The sequence below is a fragment of the Melospiza georgiana genome, chromosome 13 (genome assembly GCF_028018845.1).
Source record: "Melospiza georgiana isolate bMelGeo1 chromosome 13, bMelGeo1.pri, whole genome shotgun sequence".
NCBI classification, from domain to species: Eukaryota; Metazoa; Chordata; class Aves; order Passeriformes; family Passerellidae; genus Melospiza; species Melospiza georgiana.
The window spans coordinates 18,047,873-18,060,922 of record NC_080442.1 but is presented as its reverse complement, the minus strand read 5'-3'; the positions used below and the strand labels follow the sequence as shown (position 1 = coordinate 18,060,922).

General features: G+C 51.6%; 1 protein-coding gene across 1 annotated transcript in view; it reads left to right on the top strand.

Annotated features, from left to right (window-relative positions):
- Positions 1-13,050, top strand: part of PCSK6 (proprotein convertase subtilisin/kexin type 6) — a 49,495-nt gene that overhangs the window by 1,168 nt on the left and 35,277 nt on the right. The window lies entirely within an intron of this gene.

Sequence of the window (13,050 nt, the reverse complement as noted above, 5' to 3'; positions counted from 1 at the left end):
ATGTACCCAACAGCCTGCCTGGTTTTTCTTCTAATTATTTCAGTCAGTCTAAAAAAAGATATTACCTCCCTCTGCAAACCTTGTCTCCATTGTTCTCAGCATAGAAAATAAGAAAGAAAGAAGAATAAAAGTCTGACACCCTCTACCTCCAGGTTAAATGCTCTTCTGCATAGGTATGGCAAGTGCTGAGAGGAAAAACAGGAGGCAGCTTCTGCCAAACAGGGGTGGGAGGGATAGCAGAGCATCCATCAGGGCAGGCTATCCCCATCCTGCAGGGCCAGGGGTTAATGGAGGAGCTGGGAATCACCCTGGGACACACCAGGACTTGAAATGAGAAATCCTGGTACTGTCAAGGCACGTTGACAGGAGAATGATTGCCGTGTCAGCAGAAAGACATCTCACATGGGAGGGAGCAGCTAATAGCTGTGCTGTGATGAATCTGGGTTTTGACAAGAGGCTGAGGCACCAAACACACTCAGAAAAGCCAAGGGAGGACAAACAGGGTCTAACTGGTTGTAGCTGGTGTGAGCAGGGAGAGAACACCAAGAGGGAGGATGCATTGTGCTGACCACCACGGTCAGGGCATTGTCCAAGCACTGCACTTGCCCTCCCTCTCCTCTCACCTGCAGGATTTTGGGGCAGGACCCTGCTGTTTGCTCCAGTTTCACTGGGCTGCAAGAGCATCAGAGGCTGAGCCAGGACTGGAGCTTGTAACAAATAATTATAAATAATTATTAGTGATAATTGGCAAAAAGACACTGATGACATCTCCTTCCTATCAGCTCAGCTCAGTTTGGCAAAGGCTGTGGTCTCGCCAAGACAATCCCCATGTTGTATAAACACCTTCTGTGCCTCCCCTGCTCCTCCTCCATGGCCGAGAGCCAAATTAGGCAAAGAAAATGCTGCCACAAGCACCAGTGATGGCACAGAGGGGCCTGGCCAGTGGCCCGGGGTTTGACAGCATCCTTCAGGTTCCTTCTTTACCTGGCACAACAGGCACCTCTGAAAGAAGTCAAGAAAATCGTGACTGGCCATCAGCATTCAGAGCTGTCACCAAGCCAGCCTTAGCTCTCTGCTGCCTAACACCAGGTGGGAGCTGGTTTTAAAACATATTTTCTTTGTTTAATTTCCTGAGCCATCAAAATGGGATTTTGGGTGGGAAGTGGGATCATCCCAGCTCACCCACAGCCTTCTCAGTGGGTGTATGAGAGCAAGACAGGGTGCCAAGTTTAGCTCCAGAATGGTGCCAGACATCACAAAGTAAACTATTGAAAAAATATTATATTTTAGCCAGGCTTTTAAAGGAACTAAAACCCCCCAAATTACTGGAACTGTTGTTCAGTATTTTTTGTTTTCCTGGCAGGGCTGGGGGAGGTGAGGGGAAGCCTCTGGCTGTACAGATAGGGTGGGGGCTGTGGTTCCAACTCTCCTGGAAAATTTTAATCGGTCAAAAAGTGAAGAATATTTTTAGCATGCCGTCAACGTGCATGTGAGGACGTGTGTGCTGTGAGAGCATGTGGTGCAGAGGCCACATCCCTGTGATTTATCAGCTATCCTCACCCTTGCAGGCAGACCTGGAGACACCCACTCTGACCCCCTCCAGCATTGCAGGGGAACCTGTCGTTTACAAGAGGATGTTCAGTTCACAGCAACAGGGAGGTTGCTACAAAAATGCTTCAGGGAGAGGTGTTGGGCACATGTCTGCAGCCAGGACAGGCTGCCCTGTGTCTTCTGCATTGATAAGAGATGGTGAAATGCTGCTGCAGCAAAGTGAAGCGGAGTCACGAGTGACACCAGGGAGGGTGGGATGGTGAGTCATGAACTGAGGAAGTTTCTTTGCAAGTGGACCCATGACTCCTGCTGCTCTGTGCCTCAATGGCTGCATTTGGGGTCTTGCAAAACTTGGGGCGCAGGATGTAGGGGAGTTCCACCAAGGCGGGTGTCAGGAGCTCTGGCTGCAGAGACGCAGCTTCCCCAAAGCCACTCAGGGATGAGACAGGACTGGGGTGGGTGGGGAGTCCCTCCTGCCCTCCCAAACGTGGACAAACCAGTCTCTCCAGCCACAGACACCACATGAGAGAGCTGTGGTCGCCCTCGTGTCTACCTGCCATCCTTTCCCTGCTCCAGGCAGGGAGCTCTGTCTCCTGTATCCAACCAAGGCACCTCGTGACCAGGGTCAGCCACTCCACCTGCTCTCGCCTTGGTTTTCCTCCACTTCAAATGGCAATAACCCATCTCCAGGGTGCTCTGAAGCCAAGTTCATTAGTGCCTGGCTTTGTTAATTGCTTTGAGCAGGGCCGGACAGACAGAGACTCATTAGGGGAATTGCCCTGTTATCTGCTCTGCACTGGGGAGGGAGGAGGTGAACATGCCTGTGAGACTGAAAGCCAGTGCTGGGCTCAGTGAGGCCACATGGGTCCTGAGCTGGAGGAGAAATCCTCAACCCCTTCATATGCATGGGGAATTAATGGGGATGTTCTTAATTTCATCTGTTTGGTTGGGGCTAAAACAAAGAGGCCCAGAGAAAGTGTTGGATCTGAATGGGTGTGCAAAGATAGGGCTCAATTCGGGCTCTTGATGCCAAGTAGAGCCTGTGGCATCTTCTCAAACTGCACCATGGTTGTGGGACTAAGTCACTTCCCAGTCCTCCAGACTACCTGTGCTAAACAAGAAGTGTGGGGATGGCCAAATCCTCGGGTGATGCATGGGGAGTTAGCAGCAGCAAAGGCTGAAGGAGATGGGAGACCACACATCTGGAGCTGGCATGGAAGAAGGTCTCTCTTCACCTATCCACCAGATTTCTGGACTTCAATCTTGTGTTTTATGGACTAGCCATGTGAAAGGATGGTGCTTCCAGCCACATTCCCTGCTGCAGTGGGGCAGTGGAGGTTATCACACCTGGTCTGAGGTTTGGCCAATAACTGCTGACCTGCCAAAATCCTGGTTTTACCTGTTTTCCTCTTGGTTGATACCAGTCCAAGCTTCTGCCCAAATCAAACCTGGGCTTTCCAGCTACTCATGCTCCCTATTTTAGTTACATGTGTGGAAGAGAAGACCCAGCTATCTGCCAAAGCCATCAGCCTGCAAGCACCACAGGAACTCGTGTGCTCTCCCTGCTGATCTTGCTGGTTTTGTCAGGAAAAGCAGTCCTGGCTGCAGAGGACGTCTGGTGCTCACAGGAGGGAAAAAGCAGATCCAAAACTGTAGGTAAGGAGGTCACTTGCTGGGGGAAAATTGGGGAGGTGAGTGGTTTAAATGATCTTAAAACCAGCAGTGAGTGGAAGGAATGTGGCCAAGCCCTGTGGCACAATGGCAAGTGGGCAAGAGCAATCCTGCCTTGTGCTCTCTTCCTTTCTGTTTTAGCTCAGCAGGAGCAGTAAGCCCTGATGAAAGACAGTGAGTGCAGGCTGGCAGAGGTGACTGATGACGCCAGAACATCGCTGGTGGTGCCCAGCTGATGGCCATGGTTGGTGCACAGGCAGGAAAGGTGGGAAGGAGTGAAGCACTGGTGGGTGAGGGCTCAGGATGACGTTGCTGCACAGAGTGAATGGGAGCAGTATGGGGCTGAAATAGGGCTGGAATAGGACAGTCCATGCTGTTCTTAGTCCTCAGGTGTTTTGAAGCCAGAGCTGTGCCCCACATCCTGCAGGCAAAACCCAATTCCTGTGTGAATGGTTTGGAGCAGCTTCCCACATCCCTCAGCTCATCATCCTGTGCCTGGGGCAGTTGCCTCTAGGCTTTCCCAACAGCTCTGCAGTGTTCCTGGCCTTCACTGACATCTCCACCAATGACAAAATATGCCAAAAATAACCCCTGCTCTCAGGCAGGAAGGTGGGATATAAACACACTGACTGTTTGTTAGTGTTAGTGCTTGCCAGGCTTTCAAACTGGGCTGAGTTTGGGGGGGATCACTTCCTGCTCCACAGTCCTGACCTCCCACTGCCTCCCTTCCCTGTCTAAGCATGGGAGCTCTCCAAAACACCTCTGCTGTGTGCATGCCACTTTGAGAAGGTGAAGCTGCAGCCCCAGAGGTTCTGGAGGGATTTTTCTGGGTGAGTTTAAGGTAAGGCAGCACCTCTGGGTGCACTGCATCAGCTTTCCTGTATGCAATGCAGCATTGAGGTCCTCCTGGAGCTGCTGGGATATATAAAAATATTATATATTTATATGATAATGTGCTCAGAACCTGATTTTGTTTGCTGTGACAAGAAACAAACCCTCAGAGAAGTGTAATCTGGTACCTGTAGCACTGATGACCCCTGGTAATAAGATCCTGCTTTGTGCACTCTTGCTCTCAGGGCTGTCCTGGGCCATCCTGATTCTGATCCCTACCTGCCACCCTGCCTGGCTCCTGAGCACAAAGGGGCTCATGAATTTTGGGGCCTGATGGCTTGCAAAGCAAGCAGCCATGGAGTTTGTCTGAAATAATGTTCTCTCTTATTTAGATGAGCATGTGAGGAACACAGATTGGCAGCAGAAGGGGTTAAATCAACAGTTACATTTAAATCAATATTCTGATTTATGCTCCTGTCCCAGCGGTGCTGACTTCCTTTGTCCCCTAATTTGAGGGTGCAGGCCTCAGTGGCTCATTCTGAGCCACCATTTCTGTGGTGAACATGGGTGTTGACAGACATGCTGCAGGATTGGGCTGGTTTGTTGGCCTTTTTTGTTGAGAAGAGAGGAAGCAAAAATTAAACAACTTGACCGTGTCTGTGGTCTATGCACCTAATCCGGTGGTGAGACCAGCTCCTCAGAATTTGGTGTAAAAACGTGTATCAACAATTACTTCTCACCTCGAGTTTCCCTGCAGATGCTAATGGCCAAATTTCTGCTTGGGTCCCTGCCGGAGGAGGCTGGAAAAATCCTGTCTCTTGGATCAGGACTTCAGGGTGATGCTTTCCCTGAAGATGCCTTGTGCAGTGGCTGTGGAAATGAGCTGAGCCTTGGTGTGACAGGGAGGGGGTGAGATTTACCCTGTGCCCTGGTTTTAGTGGTGACTCATGAGGCAGGACTGGACCAAGTGAATCCTGCCAAGATTTACAGCAAGTAAACCCTTTCATGTGCAGGGTTATTGCATTGGCCTGCTGTGTCCCAGCCAGGTTCTGGAGGTACTGCATGGCCCAGCACCTGTGTGAAACACTCCCTGTGATGGAGTTTTCCTCCTGACATGGATCCATCCCTCTTTAGCCCTGCAGTGAGACCACAGGCACTTTACATCCCTCTCCCAGTGCTGTGCCACCTCCCAGCCTTTCCAAAGCTTGGTGACCAACTGCCCAGCTCTCAGCTGTGCCAGTGTCCCACCTCAGCACAGAGCCTGGATGGAACAAGCTGTGGGGTGCAGAAGAATGTCTGACTGAAATACTTCCTTTCTAAAATTTCAAAATGTAATTAATGTCAGTAAAAACCGTTATGAGCCTGAGTGGGGGGAAGAGAAGGGCTCAGACCTCAGACAGACAGACAGCCACAGCCCTGGCAATAATGCCTGATGTGGTACCGGGTCCTTGCAGCCTCCAACATCCCCGCCACTCTGTCTCCAGCATCATCGCAGCCGTGCCGCCCGCATCCCTGCCCATCCCTCCGCTCCGCCTTTCGCTGTAGCCCCTCTCAGCCCATCCCGGCATTTCCCGCAGCCCGAGCCCCGCCGCTCCCCGGGCAGCCCCAGCCCAGCCCGGCCCAGCCCGGCCCGGCCCGGCGCTGCCCTTCCTCCCGCCCTTCCTCCTCCCCGCGGCGTGGTGCCATCCCCACCTAGTGCCGGCCCGGCGCACCGGCCGCGGCCAGTCCTGGGCTCCCCGGGCTCCCCGGGCTCCGCGGCTGCTCCCGCCCGCCCCGGCTGCTCCCGGACACCCGTGGCACGGCCCTGCGGGGAATCTTCGTGCCCCGGCCCCGAGGGAGGCTCCGGGGTAAAGGAACGGTGGGAGGAAATGAGCTGATGCAGCCTTTGCGCTGCTCCAGAGGATGGGGACAGGCAGAGGCCACAATGGATCCCACGTCTGCTGGGGCTGCTGGCCTCCTCATGCCCCATCCTGTGGCCCGGGAAAACGGGATTCCCCCTTTCCAGGAGGAGGAACCCGTCTGGGGACGAGGGAAAGGGCCACATTCCATCCCCAGTCTCTGGGCTTGTCCCATCGGCAGGGCTGGACCCCTTGGGGTGTCACTTTGGGGATGCTCCTGCACATCACAGCTTTGGAGTTCTTCGTGGCATTTCCCAAGGACACGTGGCCATGGACCCCACAAACCTCAGTGCCTGGGGAGCATCACCTCCCTTGCCCCCTCCACACCCTGTAAGCACCAGTTGTAGATGTGTAGGGCAGAGTAAGAAGCCAGGAAATGCCTTGAGCAGTGCCCCTTTGTACCAGGTGTGCTCTTGTCCCCCTCCAGCCCATCAGAGACTCCCAGAGCCACCACGTCTTTAGATTTTCCTTCCTCTCCTTCACCCTGTTTCACTTCAGATCTACATACAGATCCTTACCAGCCCTGTTCCTGTGGCCAAGGGCTGTTCCTTCTGCCCAGGTGCTGTCCAAGCCAGCCAGGGCACCCAGAGCTATCTTATCACCTGGAACAAGGAGGTGAGCAGTCATCCTCTGCTCAACCACACCAGCTTCCCTGGGCTTGCAGCACACTCATCCAGTATAATTTTGGTTGGATGGACCCTCTACATGTTGCTGCACCCAGTCCCTGGAAGGAAGGGGCTCTTTGCACTGACATTTTCTGAAATTTTGCTCTTTTTTTCGTGCTTTCCTATCTTTTGTCTGGCTCCACCCTCCCTGACTGTTGCATAGGCACTTTCCCCAGCTTCCTTGGGTGCTGTGGCCTTGCTGTCCCTGTCCTACAGGAGATACCAAGGTCCCCTGGAGTTTCTCCATGGCTCAGGAGTATTTAGAGGGAGGATGCTCTGCAGGGGGATGCTCCTGGAAATCTGGGAATATGCTCAGAAATTTCTGAAGACCACAGGAAAGCACAGGAAACAAGGACTGCAGGGTAGGAGAGGAGGCAGGAAGAAAGGAAGATTAAGGGGTGATGTGGCCTCCTTTATATTTCCTGATGAAACAAGGAAAAAGCCCAACACTGCCCCTATTTTTTGTTGGAAAACCCCTTGCAGCTCAGCCCTGAAAGCAGGATTCAGCAGCTTGGCACAACTCAAAGGTTTCCTCTGCTGCTTTAAAGAAAATGTTGGAACAGAGCGGGCTTAAAGCCTTCTGAAGAGGCCCATTTATCTGGGAACTGAAAGAAAATATTGGGATAATATTTGGAAAAGCCTGTGAATGGGCATGGCTCAGCATGTGCCGGGCAGCAGCAACCTGTGAGCTGCAGGGGGAGAAGCCACCCTCTGCGTGTGGTTAATTTTCCCCTTTTCCTTCATTTCCTTCCCATTTCCTTCCTGGCTCTGAAAGGTTTTGCCGTGCCTAGGTGGGTCCTTGAGATGTATTTTCCCCAGGACAGTGGTAGTGCTGGAAGAAAAAGGGATTTTTCATGAGCAAGGTGGGCACAAACCCTGCCCAGTCTGAGTATCTGGGGGAGCAGATGGGGAGAAGGTGTTTCTTCCCCTGGTTAACAACTGAGGCTGATCTGCAGGACGCACTTAATCAGATATCACTAAAAGCAGGGTTGATTCCTGACTAATTGGTCAGTAATAACCATTTAATTGGCAAAGCTGCAGTGAAGCTCCAGCCCTCCCTTCCCAGAGCCATTAGCAGCATCTATTTTATCATTTGGAGCCTGGCTGGGATTCAATAAATACTGTTTTGTTGGTTTTTTTCACATTTAAAAACATTAACGTGTGTTCAGAATTCAGTTGGACATCTCATTTGGCTTTGAAGCATAATTATGCTTGATGAGGACTAATAAGCAGCTTTCAAATCAAGACCAGGTTAACATTTCTCCTGCTGTCTCCTGCAGGGAAGCCGATATGCCACAACAGCTGATTTTTATAGGACTAATCCAGATATGTCCAGGGCTCCATAGAACCCTGCTTTGTCTTGCTTATTTTTTTTTAAGTTATTTTTCAACCAAGGATGAGTTATTATGTTTGTGGAGTTTTGCTCTGTGTGGGATTTCCACCCACTGTGGGTCTCAGGGTGTTTTTGCAGGATGCAAAGGGGGATTTGCTGAAAACAGCTTTTTTAACCCCCAACCTCATTAGGGAAGAAAATAAACATTAGAGGGGATTTTTTTTTTTTTCAGTGTCACTAAGGGAATCTCTAATTTTTCAGCCCCAAACTGATCCCAAGAATTGAGACCTTGGTGTTTGCTCGAAGCCTGGCTGGGGGCTGAAGGAGATGTTGCCAGTCCCTGGCACAGACGATGGTGATGGCTGATGGGCTGATGGCTGAATTGGTGTCGAGGTCGGCTCTGCTCCAGCACCAGCGCCTGCCCTAAGGTGGAGCTGCTTCTCTTTCAGCGTCGTGGCTGCCCAGAGAACGCTGGATCCAGTCTGGTCACCCAAACACTGCCTGCCTGCAGCTTCTGAGCAGGGCTCAGACAAAAGAAAGCCCATCCAAACTGTGGGTTGATGTTTGTTTTCCACACTCCACCATTGAAATTTCATGCCAAAGGTAAGCTCACTTGGAGATTAGGCTTTGGCAAGTCTTGCTATGCTGCCAAAACCTTCAGAAATGCCCTTGGTGAGCCCCAAGCATGCTCTGCCACTGGGGTGGGGAGTGAGTCTTTGTCCCAGCTTGCCAGGGGATGAGGGGACACAAACCCATGGGACACTCCCTTCTCCACAAAAAGCTGTCCCTTCCCAATGGGGACCCTCCTGTCCTTTGCCAGCAGAGCCCCTCCACTGGCCCACGGGGCTGCTCTCACCCATCACTCCCACAGCTGTCTCTCTGGCAAACTCCAAAACTACTGCTCTAAACCCCCCAGATTCATAGCTGAGCCAAACTACTCCCAAAATCTGAAGGTGGCAAAGGAGAAAACCCCTCCTGTCCTGTTCTGTCACGCTCTGAGGGCTGGTATGGGGGTTAATGGCCACCAGCCAAAAGCTGTGGAGGAAAGACCTTCAGTTGTGAGCACTTGGTGCTTGGGCAGCTCTCCTGAATTTTTTTTCTAAGACATTTTGCATCAATTAAAAAGCTGCAGGTAAATGCCAAACCCCAAATCCTGGCAAAGGTGCCAGCTGCTCTGCAGTCAGGACAGACCCAGCCACTGACTCCGGGCTGACCATGTTCCAGCCCTAAATAGCTGCTTTTCAGGGACAGGTGGGTCACAGCAAACTTTATTTTTCTGGAAACAGCAAGCACATTGTGCAGGGCAGGCTTTCCAAGGATGCTCCCCACACCCTTTTCAGGAAATACCACGCAGCTCTCCTTCGTGCCATGCCAGTTTGTTTTTTTTTTTTTTTTTAATTGGCATAAATGATAGCCTCGGCAAGGACACACCGTGTTTTCCCTGGGCTCTTGGATTTTATTTTGAAATCGCTGCTGGTTTGATCTTTGCATCTCTCCACCCCCAGGCTCATTGCTCTGCTCTTGTGTTTCTGCTGCTGGTGCTTGCTCCAGTGCAGTGGGGTTTGCTGGGAAGTGAAAATGCAGTGGGAAGGCTCATCCTGTGCCAGTCACAGCCAAGTCCTTGGTACATCACCCCTCCTGTGGGCGAAATACTAAAGTTGTGTTTGATCTGACAAAGCCACCATAGAGAGCAGGCAGCAGCTGTCCCTTCCTGGTGACCCCCAGCCCCTTCTAGGGGTCCAGCTTTTGATGCCAAATCCAGCCCTGGAGCCATCATTCCAACAGCAACAGTGTGCTTCCTTTGGGGGAACCTGAAATAGCCTTCCCCTGCATGGTGACAACACGTCCCCCACGTGGCACCAGTGTAACCGGATTTTCCAAGACCTGCTCTTCCAGGGGTGGGGTTGGCTCAGCTCAGTTTGTTACCAGCACCCTCTTGACTCTGATCCTTCTCCCTGGTACAGTGCTCTCAGATGAAGTGGGATGGTGGAAACAACCAGGAGAGCTACTGCTTCACAAGTGGGATGGGTGCCACATCCTGTGGTCCCCTCCCTGTCCCAGCACCCTCTCCAGGTGAAGCATCTCCCCATTCTACCACCCCTCACTTGGGCATTTCCTTCCTGCCCTAACTTCCAAAATAACAACAATCCCCAAACCCATTTGAGATGGGTGAAAAGGCTTGGGTTTGTTCCATTTTAGTTCGGGACCAGCACGCAGTCAATTATCTTTGATTGATTTCCTCACCCTATGAATGTGTATGCTGGGCCCAGCAGTCCACAGAGAACCCTTTGGCCATTGAGCTTCAATTGTTTCTAAACTTCAGGATCCATCTTTTGGATATTTTTTTCAGGCCTGAGTCCACAATGGGCCCTTTCTCTTTTATTTTTTATTACTAGCATTTTTACTAGGATGGCATTTGAACTAGGTAGGGAAATCTTCTTGCCTGCTACCACAGTACCTGACAATCAAGATTTAATCTTTCTGGAGAGGAAGAACTCATCAGATGGAAAAAATATCTGATATCTGTGAAATTGCAGAAAAGCAGAGCAGGAGGAGCCTGCGGGAAATCTCCAGCCCAGCCTGGAGCAACACGGAGACTGCGCAAGCCTCGGCCATGGCCGGACAGATGTTGGTCTAATTACAGCTAAAACCTCTGGCTCTGGGGATGCTCTGTACCCCGAGTGTATCACTGCAGCCAGGCAGCCTCTCTAATCCCCAATTTAAATCCCTTTGGCTGCTGCCTTCAGTGCTTGGAAGAGGTGCTGCATGGCAGAAAACCATTGGCACATCCTCCTTGGAGATCCCTGTGCTTCTGAGCCCTTCCACCCTGGCCAGAGAGCTTCTTCCCCTGTAAATTTACCCATTTTTTAATGAGAGCTGCCAGAGGTCAGAGATTTATAAAATGGATGTTTCAAGAATTTAGAAATTAATTTCTCTGTACCTGCAGTGTTGTGACCGGGGCTGGGCACCAACACAGAGCTGCCACTTGTCCACACCTCCTTGGGCCTTGCTCCACCTCATCCCCTCCTTCCTCTCCGTCACATTTGATGTCACCTCTTCAGACTGAAAGCTTAATCCAGATTTAGAAAGGGAAGGAAAAAGGCAGGGACAGGATTTTTCCAGTGAGCATGAATCTCCTGGGAATTCACCCAGGGCTTTCCCAGCTGCAAAGCTGGTGGCTGCTGCACGCTGACAGCCGTGGTGGCATTGCCAGAGCCATGAGCTGCTGTGACACATCAGCCGTGGGGATGAAGCTCCATGGAGGCTCCAAATCTTATTTTCCACTGGCAAGTTTCACTGGCAGCTCACTTGTGTGCAGGATTTTACCATTAATATCCCCAAAACCATCTGGCCACTAGCGAGTCTGGGGTTATTTTAACACCTAAAAGGGCAAGCAGAGAATAAAAAAAAAGAGACTGTTTGAGATGAGTGAATATAAATGTGTCGTGGTTTAACATAGTTCAAATGGAAGAATACTGATGTCTCCTGCAGATTTACAAGTCCCTGGAGGGGAGCGGGGATGCAGCCGAGGGCCCGGTGTTTTGCCATCTCTGCTGTGCGCTGGAGTGAGCCGGGGCAGCTGCCGGAGGACGCTGGAGGCATTGTGCTGCTGGACAGGTTTGAAGGCTGGTGTTAATGAACTGTTGTTAATGGGCTGGTGTTAATGGGCACCCTGATGGTGAGAAGTCAGCACTGGAGCCGCCGTGCAGGGGCTGGAGCTGGGGGTTCTTCCACGTGGCTGTCACGGAGAGTGAAGAGTCAAGCTGCAGTAACTCCCCGCTGCAGACGAGATCCTGAACCGCATCGCTTTAATTACGCCAGCGCAAATTTCATTCATTTGGTTAAGCCTGGGAGCTACAGAAAGAGCTATTTCCAGGTGTGCTGGTTTAATTACTGCTTGCCCTGGATTACCCACCGTGCACAGCTGCATGGACGGGCTTTGCCCGGCTCTCCGGCAGACCCGGACAAGTTCGCAGCCATGGGCACGGCAATGGCCCCACTCACTCACATCCCAGCACACGGGCTCTGCTTGGGTCAGATAAATGGGTTTTAACCTGATTTGTGCTGTAATCTCCATGTCGACAGGCTCTCATCACGCACAGGATAAAACCCCGGCTCCTGTGGCCGGGGCTTTCACCGGGCAGCTCCTGCCAGCAAGGCTGGCCGATGGCTCCGAGCCAAGTGGCTTCCCTGTTCTGGCATCCCAGGGACACCTCTGAACCGTGGGCGTTTGCAAAACGGCTTTTGTTTGCTTAACTCCTTGCACTGGAGCAGGCAGAGGCACAGCTCCCACTGTCCTGTCCCTCCTCCGCAGGCAGGAACAGGGTGACAATCCTGCTGCCCAGGGCAGGCAGCTCAGTGCCAGCCCTGCCATCCCACCCCTGGAAAAAATAGCACCTTCTGGGTGCATTATTTGTACTTTCCTTTTCTGAACGTGCCTTAAAAAGAAGGGCTTGGTTTTCAAAGGAGCAGCATTTAAATTACATTCTTCCCTGCTCGTCCAGCTCTTCGCTGTAATCTTATTGCCGTACAGAGCAACGAGCGTGCGTGGGACGTGGTGGGATTTTAACTGTAATTCATGGACAGATATAAAATGCCAGGGTTATTACGAATTTTATTCAGGAGAGTTTAAATGTTACTGGTTCAGCAGTGCCCCTTTCCATGCTTCTTTTACAGCAGCTTCTGTTTAACCTCTCAGCTCACAAAATTTATTGTATTGTTGGCGGCTCACTGTAATTCTCCGGGTTTTCAAATAATCCCAGGAAAAGAGTTAACCAGAGCCTCTGCCTTAGTCTACATCCACTGCAAAGCACATGGGGCCAAAGTCTGTCTTTCCTGACACCCCTGGAAATCCCTTCTGTTCATCTGGGAAAATTGCCACTCTGAATTTCAAAATTATGTCAGTGGGAGACGGGTCAGGAGCACTGCAGGGACCAGGGAGCAGCAAAACCAGGGTCCCTACATTGCAGTCAGTGTCTGGGCAAGGCTCTCACCCAGCTCACATGATGCTGCAGCCTGAGCTGGGCACAGGGCTTTACTGGCACCAGTAACTTCCCCAGGCAGATACATCGGGAGCCGTGGTGAATGGCCTTGGGATGGA